Raw genomic sequence first — 12,123 nt, 5'->3', positions numbered from 1 at the left:
CTGGAGTTTACCCCAAACTCATGTCCATTGAGTCGGTGATGCCGTCCAACCATCTCATCCTCTGTCGTCCCCTTCTCCTCCTGCCTTCAATCTTTCCCAGCATCAGGGTCTTTGCAAATGTGTCAGCTCTTCGCATCAGGTGGCCAAAGTATGGGAGTTTCAGCCTCGACATCAGTCCTTCCAATGAACACCCATGACTGACCTCCTTTAGGATGGACTGGTTGGATCTCCTTGCAGTCCAAGGGACTCACAAGAGTATTCTCCAAAACCACAGTTCAAAAGCATCAATTCTTTGGTGCTCAGCTTTCTTTACAGTCCAACTCTCACATCCATACATGACCACTGGAAAAACCATAGCCTTGATTAGACGAACCTTTATTGGCAGTTATATAATTACCTACCTAATATTCTTGATTTGCTTCTTGGCCCACAAAGTGTAAACTATTTACTATGGGCTCTTTACAGAAACAGTTTGCTGCTTGCTGCTCTCAATGGTTAGAAACAGGATGCTTCAGTCCTCACCCCCACCCCACCCCATGACCCCTTGAGACTAAGCCTGCCAGCACCTCCTACTGAATGGCAGCGTTCTCAGCAGAGAAGAATTCGGTGACACCCTCGCCCAGTGCTTAACTCAATATTCTATCTCCAGCATGCACCCCCATTCACACACATCTTTTATTCTCTTACCAAAGGGCTTTGGGGGAAATACAAAGCAATCCAAATTCACAAAAATGACTAACAGTCTTCACTGTGATCGATGACAAAGGTAGGATGGTCCTAAAGTCTCTTGTTTACTGAGTACTTACTGCGTGCCAGGCACTGGGCTAAACATTGTAAAGATGCCGCCTGAAAACCTGCAACCCTCCTCAAAGTTTCATTATCATATCCCTCACATATGTGCAGAACAGAGATGCGGGTCCCCTTTCTCCCTATTATGCTTGTCTATCTTCACTCTGAATAGGGAGGGAATCATTAACATAACATGTCAAAATCACAGTAACTCATAAAACATTTATCGTGAGCAAGGCATTGTTTTAAATCAGGGTTTCTCAACCATATCATTAGTAACATTAGGGGCTGGATAATGCTTTGTTATGAGGCTGTCCTGTGCCTTGTAGGATGTCTAGCTGCATCCCTGGCCTCTGTCCACTAGGTAAATACCAATAGCACCCCTTTTTCAGGTGTGACAGTCCAAAAAATCTCCAGACACTGCCCAATGCTCCTGGGGGCAGTTTAGAGAGGTTTATTCTAAACGCTTTACAAATAAATTCAGAAAAACTCTGTGAAATAAGTCCTGCTATTATCTTCATTTATGAGATAAGTAATCTGTAGGAAAGTAATGTCTCTGCTTTTTAATATGCTATCTAGGTTGGCCAACCAAGGTCTGTCTAGTCAAGGCTATGGTTTTTCCCGTGGTCATGTATGGATGTGAGAGTTGGACTGTGAAGAAAGCTGATCGCCGAAGAATTGATGCTTTTGAACTGTGGTGCTGGAGAAGACTCTTGAGAGTCCCTTGGACTGCAAGGAGATCCAACCAGTCCATTCTAAAGGAGATCAATCCTGGGTGTTCATTGGAAGGACTGATGCTGTAGCTGAAACTCCAATACTTTGGCCACCTCATGCGACGAGTTGACTCACTGGAAAAGAGTCTGATGCTGGGACGGATTGGGGGTGGGAGGAGACGGGGATGACAGAGAATGAGATGGCTGGATGGCATTACTGACTTGATGGGCATGAGTTTGAGTGAACTCTGGGAGTTGGTGATGGACAGGGAGGCCTGGCGTGCTGTGATTCATGGAGTCGCAAAGAGTTGGACACAACTGAGCGACTGAACTGAACTGAACTGAATCTGTAGCATGGCGAGGTAACTTCTCCAGGGCCACACAGCTGGTGAGTGGTAAGAGTGGAATCTGAACCCATGTGGTCTAAGGTCCCGTATCCATGCTCTTACTATTATCCATTTCAGCAAATCTCAGAATCCACTGGGCTGACCCCGCACAAGTAATAGGAGGGGAACCCCCACACACACTTTGCCCTGTAGGATAGAATGAAAATTGAAGGTCACCTTGGCTTGACCATGGGATTCCTTAGTGCCTCAGATGGTAAGGAATCTTTCCGTGATGGGGGAGTCGGGGGTTTGATCCTTGGGTAAGGAAGATCCCCTGGAGAAGGAAATGGCCTCCCACTCTAGTATTCTTGCCTAGAGAATCCCATGGACAGAGGAATCTGGTGGGTTGCAGTCTCTGGAGTCACAAAAAAGTCAGACAAGTAACAATTGAATGAGTAACACTTGGTTTGACAACAGGGAACACCAACTGGCAAGATAAAACAGAGATTGGAAGACAGAAAAGGCCTAGAGAAAAGGAAATGGAAACAAGGCCAGAGGAACACAAAACTCTCAGGCATCCACAGAGGCTGTTGCTGTGGCCTGATGGGAAAAGAGACAAGTCCCATTCTGTACCATCCTCTGCACTGTGGGCGCTCAAGATCTCCTGGCTGTAATGCTCCTCCTGCCCCTTTCCTCCCTTCTTACTCTGTTCGTCCCTTCCTCCTCTGTTCGTCCCTTCCTTCCTCTTTCCCTCCCTCTCCCCCTTCTTCCCTCCTTCCTTCCTTCCTCTTCCTTTCTTTCTTGCTTGTCATCTGGGTGTCTGCCTTTCTGTACGTGGTGGGGTGTAACGTGATAAATGAGACTAAGTAAACTGAGGTTCTGAGCTTGATGGGATCTACCCTACACACACCCCTCACCTGAGGGACCTACCAACCAGTAGAGCTGGGATTTTGTGTGCTATGATTGCTTTCAACTGCAGACAACAGAAACCAGACATAGAGTGGCTTCACTGCAAAGGGGATGATTTTCCCTGAAGGGTGAGACGCAAGCACTCCAGGACTGCTGGCTGGTTTCACAATGCTGTCGACATCCCCGACTTCCCCTGTTTTTCTTCTTGGCCATGTGGCTTTCATCCTTTTGCTCACAAGAAGGCTTCTAGATGCTTCCAGACATCATGACAGGCAGCAAATAGGGGAGGGGAGTGCCAGCTGAACCTGCCTCACTGGCTTACGTCTCAGTGGCCAGGACTGTGTTACATGTCCCCACCTGCCTGCCAGGGAGTCTGGGTGGTGTTTATTTTCACTTGGGCTATCATGACTCTGCAAAATATTGGGGTTCAATAGGAAGAAACGGGAGAAAATGGATGTTGAGGAGGCATTTCACAGTGTCTACTGTAGAATTCAAAGGCAGCCTGCACTTCACTCGGAAACATTGTTTCGTGAGAACCTGCCCTGGCTCTGGCGATGGCTGCCTCACCTTGAACCCCCTCCTTCCCCTGACTATCTGTGTGACCTTGGGCTGATTGCTTTATCTTGTTGTGCCTCATTTTCCTCATCAGTAAACCTGAGAAAACAATAACATCCAATTTTCCTCATCTGTAAAACTGAGGAAAAAGTAACAGTGTTGTCATGGGGATAAAATCAGTTAGCATATGTAAAATACCTAACCTAGTGCCCGGTGTATAAGCCCGCAATAAACATTAGCTACTTTCAGCTGCTACTATTTACTGAATGTCTACATGCCAAACACTCTACATGATTTTCTCCAATCCTCACAACGAAAGAGTGAGGGAAATAAGTGAGTTCAGGAGCGGTCCCCAGCCCCACTGCCTGTCATTTCACCATTTCCTCGAAGTCTTCTAGGAGTTTCTTTAATGAAAATTCCTTTAATAAGAAAGGTCTCGATGCCCTTTCAGCAAGCAGCTGAGCAGCTGACAGGGAGCAGAGATTAGTAGCATCAGCACACCAGGGTGTCAAACATAGCCTCTCCCTGGCACTTTCTAGTAGGTCTTGCCCTGGGTTTAGTTCCAAGTTTCAAGCAAAGATTTAATCTAATTTCTCTTCTTTCTTGCTTGATCTTCAAATTGGCTCACCCACCCCAGATGCTTAGAAACATGTGTTAATGACACTCTGGGGATAAAGCAGGAGCTGACACACTCAGGGCTTCCAGCGCTCAATTAGGACACATGGTGGAATGGACAGAAATTCTGGAGGTGTAACGGGAGGTGGCACACTCAATTAGGACAGGGCTTCCCAAGTGGGATTAGTGGTGAAGAATCTACCTGCCAATGCAGGTGTAAGAGACATAAGAGATGAGGGTTTGATCCCTGGGTCAGGAAGATTCCCTGGAAGAGGGCATGGTAACCCACTCCAATATTCTTGCCTGGAGAATCCCATGGACAGAGGAAACTGGTGGGCTACAGTCCATAGGGTCGCAAAGAGTCGGACACAACTGAGCAACTGAGCACGCACGTGTGGGGAGCAGGGGAGGCCACAGCTCACAAGAGATTTCAGCAGCTGGCACCTGGGTAAGGCCAGACCAGGCCAGAGGACAATCAAGTTCAATGCCCTAGACCCAGATGCTGGCTGAATTTCAGGGCAGTGATGTCCAAGGCAGCCAGTAGCGGAGAAGGCATCGTTTCCATTGCAAAGGTGGAAACGGACCCACATCTCCACTATAGTCCCTCCATGCTCACCAAGCCCCCAACAAACCATCAGATTCAGGGAGGGGGTTCACTCCTGGAAGTTCAGTCTAAATGCAATTATATAGTCCCAAAAGTGCTATGAAAAATTTAAAGAATCTTATCCCCATAGGATAAATTGCACTTGTAAGAATATTTCCTACAGAGATAATGTGCAGAAGGATTTTGCATAATAGCACTGTTTGTAATGCTGACCAATTTGGGGACAACCAGAGCATTCATGAATAAGGGGCTAGTAATTTGTGGAATACATACAGTTAAAAATGAAGTTGTACATCAAAATTTACTAGCATGATAAGATATTGCTGACAAGTAAGCAAAAAATACATTTTGAGGTAACAAGTAAGATATGTACCACTTAAATGAAAATAAATATACATATTTAATGTATGTACTATATTCATTCATATATGTAGCAGAAAAGGGCTTCCCAGGTAGCACAGTGGTAAAGAATCTGCCTGCCAATGCAGGAGACAAAAGAGAGGTGAGTTCAGTCCCAGTTTGGGGAAAATCCCCTGGAAGAGGAAATGACAATCACTCCAGTATTCTTGCCTGGAAAATCCCATGGACAGAGCAGCCTGGTGGGCTACAGTCCGTGGGCCTGAAAGGAGTCAGACATGACTGGCACGCATGCACGCGCACACACACACACAAACACACACACACACACACACACACACAAAGCAAAGCAAAGCAAAAAGGCAGGAACATGGATAGAGACAAAGAGAGAGATGTCTAAAAATTTTCTACCAAAATGTTAGTATTGATTTGTTTGCATAAACATTTCCTGCAGAGCCAGGAATCTCACTGTTGGAGTGGGAATTTACAGTAAGGGGAGGAGCTAAAGTAATCCATGTGTAATGGATTAGAGTCTGAAGCATCAATAGGAACTCATGTTTAGCTTAATACAGATACAGATGGTTGCATATAAAAATATTTACACACATGTATACACACACATATCTATTTCTTAGGGAACTAGAAAAAATGATGCTCCAGTAACAAGGGGCACATATAATACCCAGATCTGTACTTCTAATGCTAGTCTCCAATAAAGAGAATCAGGGATCCTTGAAGAAATAGCTGATTTGAGGACTAGAGCAAGAAACATACACAATGAGCCTGAAGGATCTCGTAATACCAGCAAGTAAGAAAGTACTAATAGAGTAAAATAAAATCACCCATATTGACGGATATGACAGAGGAGCACAGGAATCTACTGACAGAACTCTCAAGTGGCTAACACCAGAATAATTTAAGCAAAAAATAAAACAAGTATTATTGGAGTATAATCCAAATGCAAAATAAATATATATGAGTCCATACTAACACAAATAAATCATTGAATAAATTAATAAATGGGGAAAGGAGACAAGATAAATCTCTCATGCAGAAGAATTCCAAATAATTTACATAGATTTTCTTCCCTCAAAGAAGGGGAGCCTAACTCCCCATTCTGCAGTGTGGCTGTGCACAGTGACTTCCTTCCAAAGAGCAGAGTGTGAAACAGAAATAAAAATGAGCAGCTTCACAGTGGAGAAAACTGACAAACCTGTCGCAGGCCTATGATCAAGGTCAACATCAACAGTCATAAATCATGTTGATAGCAAGCAACCCTGATTTGATGGGGAAAAAATGACTGTTTGCCTCAGTGATCTTCCTCCTCAAAATCCACAACCCTAGGCTCATCTTGAGAAAACCATCAGACAAATTCCAATAGAGGGGCATCATGCCAACTATTATACATAGGATGGATAGACAGCAAGTTCCCACTGTATAGCACAGGATATTCAATATCCTGTAATAAACCATCATGGAAAAGAATATGATAAAAAGAATGTTTATATGTGTATAGCTGAATCACTTTGCTATACAGCAGGGATTGGCACAACTTTGTAAATCAATTATACTTCCATTTAAAAAAAAAGAGACACACACACACAAAGCCTGGCTCAGTTCAGTTCAGTTCAGTTCAGTCGCTCAGTCGTGTCTGACTCTCCGCGACCCCATGAATCACAGCACGCCAGGCCTCCCTGTCCATCACCAACTCCCGGAGTTCACTCAAACTCATGTTCACAGAGTCGGTGATGCCATCCAGCCATCTCATTCTCCGTCGTCCCCTTCTCCTCTCGCCCCCAACCTTTCCCAGTATCAGAGTCTTTTCCAGTGAGTCAACTCGTCGCATGAGGTGGCCAAAGTATTGCAGTTTCAGCTTTAGCATCAGTCCCTCCATTGAACATCCAGCATTGATCTCCTTTAGAATGGACTGGTTGGATCTCCTTGCAGTATAAGGGACTCTCAAGAGTCTTCTCCAACACCACAGTTCAAAAGCATCGATTCTTCGGCAATCAGCTTTCTTCACAGTCCAACTCTCACATCCATACATGACCACGGGAAAAACCATTGCCTTGACTAGACGGACCTTGGTTGGCAAAGTAATGTCTCTGCTTTTTAATATACTATCAAGGTTGGTCATAACTTTCCTTCCAAGGAGCAAGCGTCTTTTAATTTCATGGCTGCAATCAGCATCTGCAGTGATTTTGGAGCCCAAAAAAATAAAGTCTGACACTGTTTCCACTGTTTTTCCATCTATTTCCCATGAAGTGATGGGACCAGATGCCATGATCTTTGTTTTCTGAATGTTGAGCTTCAAGCCAACCTTTTCACTCTCCTCTTTCACTTTCATCAAAGCCTGGCTAGTACTCCTCAAAAATGCCACGGTCACCAAAAAAAAAACTGTCACAACCAAGATGAATCTAAGAGAAGGGTAAACCTAAAACTGTTTCTTAAAAAAAAGATTGTTTTAAGTTCCCACAGAAGAATTTTTCCCTAAGCAAGAATCAAAGTGAATTTTTATATCAACATTTAATATAGAAAAGCAGTAAAAGATTTACAATTAAAAAGCTTTAAAGCTTTTTCTTAAAAGTTTTGTAATATCCTGGACCAAATTCTTCCATGGGGCTTAAAGTCAAAATTCTTGGGCTTTCTACAGGAAGCAGGATGATTTTCCTAAATACTGATATAGCAGAGGCAGACCCCATCCTTACAGAAGGGAGGGGTTCTAGACGGTTGAGACTTCCTCTTCTGGGATGTTGGTGTTTTCCTTATTACACACTTGTAGGTTAAGTATGTGCATCTCAGCATCGCTCTTATGAGATGGTAAAGCCAAAAGTGTCCAGCTCACTTGCAATATTCTTATCAGGCCCTGGTTCATCTCCATAGTTCACTTCTCAAGCCACTCTCTGCCCACAGAAAAGACCCACCAGAGTTTTTCAGAGTCTGTGGAATCTCCAGATAGAGGTGCACAGGCAATGGCCCAATGATGGTGGTCACCTAACTTCAGGTCACATAACTTCACATAACTTCTAATGGGGATGGTTAGATGCTTCACTGTGATGATATCAAGTCTGTCATAGACTGATTTATGAGATGTCCCAAAGGTTCCCCTGGAACCCCAATTTAAGCCAGAAAAGAAGGATCCTGAAAGGCTACACTTCTATGAATCAAGCTGAAAGGAGTGAGCCATGGAACTGTTTTATTCCTTCTTACTGATTTTGTATGTTTGCAACTTGATGGAGTAGAATTACAGCAAGTTGGTGTTCCTGATGACCCAGAAAATATGCTACAAAATAATTCTTTTGCATAGTCAGAGAGGTCCCTAAGGTTAGCACTAGGATTTAGAAATAAAGTCAGAAAATGACATATTTGAAAACTAGAAATGGCAAAAATCAATATGAAATGAATGGAATTTGTCTCCCAGATATTCATCCTCTGTAAGTCATTCATCCTCAGAGATGTTTGGAAAACATATTACAGATAAGACTGAAGTGTCTCCCAAATCCTTCTGAGGGCCCCAGGACTCTTGTGTTTCCACAGGAAACTGCTAATATCAAAGGGACTTTAGTTTATGGAGATAAGCTACAGTTGGGAAAATTGTGACATGCTAATGAAAAAGGCAATAGAAAGCTCCTCCTGCAATCTAGAGACAGGAGAGAAGCAGAAACAGCCTGGTAAGGGTTTAAAAATAGGTCTAACCAGTAGTCTGACCAAGTTGTGCTTTCTGGTTGCTAGAAAAGCATCTTTTCCTGGGACAACGAGGGTAACTTTTCAGATTCTATCAGAGTGGGTGCTGTGAGAGTAGGTGATCCTTTCTCTGACTGTGAGTTTTCCAAAGAGGCTTAAGATCTTCAGGGAAGACACTGGGATGGAGGTGATCCAGATAAGCAGATGTAAGAAGTATCCGATTACTAGAAGTCCTGCATTAATACGTTTATAAGCCAATGTCTTATAAGTTTGGAAAATGTCCTTCCATACTCCGGATCTAGGGCAGTACTAAATGTACTGACACAAGTGGGTTCCAAACCTCAAGGCCAAGAACTCAGATGCTGCATTAAGATGTCCTCACTAGAGGCTACCCCATGGACAGCCAGCTAGCTTCATCAATGCTTCCTCACACTAATCTGGATCTTGGTTTTTAAAATAACATCTTACGTCTTAAATTTTACAAGGCTGTCTCTTTACTTAAGATGCTTGTTAGATTCATTTCCTTTTGGGACTGTCTAATGTTACAGTCAGTGAAGATGGATTCATCTGACTTACCAAGATCTTTCTCTTATTGTATTTGAGTTTTCAAATTCATCTAAGGGCAGCAGGGTCAGAGTCTTTCTTAAATGCATTGAACCATTTGATGACCCCTACCCAGAGGTTGGGTATCAGTGAAAGAACTCTGACAAGACGTGTTGAAACCATAAAGCCCGAAGCCCAAATTCTTTACTTATGCTGCACACACAGATTTTACCCCCACTTGTACCAAAATCACCTTCTATGACTTGAAAACAGCACTACTTTATAGACTGCAATATTTTTCACTTATAATCTAAAAAGTAACACCCACAAGAGGCAAAATTGTGCTAGTCACCCAGTTGCCGTGATTAGGCCTTTACTTTCCTTGAAGAAATTTTATCCGTGGGATAGAAAGGAGAATGTGTATTTTAAATTTTGGTATATATATGAGTAAAAGCAATCAGTTCTCAGGATGTGCCCTTTAAAAAGTTATTTGGGCTCTTCTGCCTTCTTAGACAACAACCATCACTTCTTCAGCCTTACTTTGTCCTCTTCTCTTTGTCGAATATTTTCTATCACAAAGAAATTGCAAGGCTTCCGGTCATACTCAGCATCCCCCTTGATTTCTGCAGGGCTCCTTGGTGAACACACACCCTGTTATGATTAAAAACATTTGCCAGCTGTAAAATGTCTTCTCCAAGACCCCTATAAATGAATATTAAAATCAAAGCTCGCACTGTTATGAGTTTCTGGAACAACAGTCCTGGAGGCAACAGCTGCTCCTTCTTATTGTTATAACAGCAGCTCTCTTGGCAGCAATGAGATGGGCTCTTAGAACTTCCCTGGAGGGAACCCACTAAAGTTCAAAGCAGGTTCCCACCAATTCCCAACCTCTGAGTGATCCAGGAGAGCCCTGCACAAGATGAAGTTCATGAACCCCACCTTCTAGGAACTACAGAAGGAAAAGATAAGGAAGAAAGCAACCTCTCCATCCAAGACCTTAGACATCCTTCCAACTGCCTCTAATTGCCCCACTCAGAAGTGGTTTCCCAGACCACATATTCAACTGCTTTCTTCAGGCATGATTTCCCACCTGGAGTAGCAGGAAGGCCTTGGGTCAGGTGTCAGAACTTTGCACCAAAGATATGCATGGGCTTTAACCTCCAGGGGAACAAGGCAAGAATCCTCTTTGCTGAACGAACTCCAAAGGAGAACAAAAACGAAGCTTTTTAGCAAGAAGCCTGACCTGACAGGTCTCTGGTTTGCTACAGAGACAGCAGCATCACTGGCAGGTCAGAACACATTGGGGAAGGTGACTCCTGCTGCTTGAATGGCTCAGACATCAAAACCAAACCAGAGAATTTACGAGAGCGTAGCAATAGGGTCATGCTTTCTGCTCAGTTCCAAGCAGCAAGATAACCATAGCCTAGCTTTTGAATGAGCACAAGACTATTTTTTTCCTACTATCTGCTTCTGTCATCTTTGGAAGCCCAATAGATAAACTATTTTAATAGGCTGTAGTAATAATATTAGGTACCATTTATGTTATATACATTATAACATTAAATCGTCACAATGAACCAATGGCAACAAGTAGTAGTATATCCATTTTATATGTGAATAACTTGAAGATATTAAGTGAGAAATAACTTACGGAAGATTATGCAGCAAGCAAATGGTTGAAAGGGAATTTGAATCCTGATCGCCATGGCTCCAAGGCACACGCTCTTCATCACTTTCTCTTCCTTCTCCACTTCTTACTTCCCCCTTACCCAGAGTGGCTGCACCTCAAGTCTCAGTCAAGTGATTTGGGGTATGCCAAACCTCAGAAGAAAATGACTCCTACGATGCACCTTCAGGTTTATCGTCTGAATATATTAGACACTGTTTGCTACGTGAAAGCCTACATTGGTCTATATCACACAAATAGAAAGAAGGCCTTTTAAAATACCAATATCTCAGGGTTGCCAGGGTCCAAAAGAGACACCTAATTTTCATTTATCTCAGGGATTCTGAAAGTTGCCGTGTCAACTCAAATCCATTTTGCATGAGGATCAGAGGAACAGGTTCAGAAACTGACATAAAACATTTCGAGGACTTCCAGTAAAGCCCAGATATTAAAAGCATGTATTAACCTTTGCTTCCCATGGAAATGTCTTTAAATGACAGTATAGAAATGTAAAGGAATAAACCATATGGACACAGAGAATGGGAGAGGAGATGACAGAAAGCAAAATGATGGGAAGTGAATGGATGAGTGATAACTGCAGACCAGAAAACCTCGGAGCTGAACTGCCTTCAGAGAAATGGCTGATGAGAAGCAAACCGATTTGTGCTGTGGTGCCCCTAGAAGGCTTTGGGTTGAAACCTCTAAAAGGGTCTGAAGGTAGGGATGAGGAGTATGGCTGGAAATAACTGATAGGCAACAGGCTTCATGAGGAGCATTTACCCTGCAGCCTGGTCTTTTCCCACACCCCACGCCATGAGATGGCCAGCCCCTGTCTATCTACTCTAGGAGACGATAAGAGGTATAGTCCAAGGAGAAAGGGAGTCAGTGGAGAAAATGAACAAAATCAGAGAAAGACTTGGCTATGATGAAATTTCAGGGCAGCTTAACAGAAAGGCACTGCTCCTAACTTATCCTGTTAAAGAAAATTTAAGCTTCTCATTTTGAAATAATCTGGCTTACCAAACAAGTTGCAAAGACAGTATATAGAATTATCATAGACTCTTTCCCCATATTTCTCAAATGTTACCGTTTTGTGTAACCTTAGTACATCAGTCAAAATCAGGAAATTAACATTGGTACAATGCTATTCATTAATATATAGACCTCATTCACTTCACTGCTTTTCGTTCCCTGGTCTAGGACCTAATCCAAGACCACACACTACATTTAGGTATCATGTCTCTTTAGACCTCAGAAATTTAGAACAGGTGTGCATTATTATTATTTGTCTTGAATGACCTTGACACTTTTAAAGAGCACTGGTCAGCTGCTTATAGAATATTGTGATGCATTGTGTGGATC

This window comes from Moschus berezovskii, chromosome 9, assembly GCF_049115385.1.
Source record: "Moschus berezovskii isolate FMDL1 chromosome 9, NW_MosBer_1.0, whole genome shotgun sequence".
Lineage (NCBI taxonomy): Eukaryota > Metazoa > Chordata > Mammalia > Artiodactyla > Moschidae > Moschus > Moschus berezovskii.
This window is presented reverse-complemented; position numbering follows the sequence as displayed.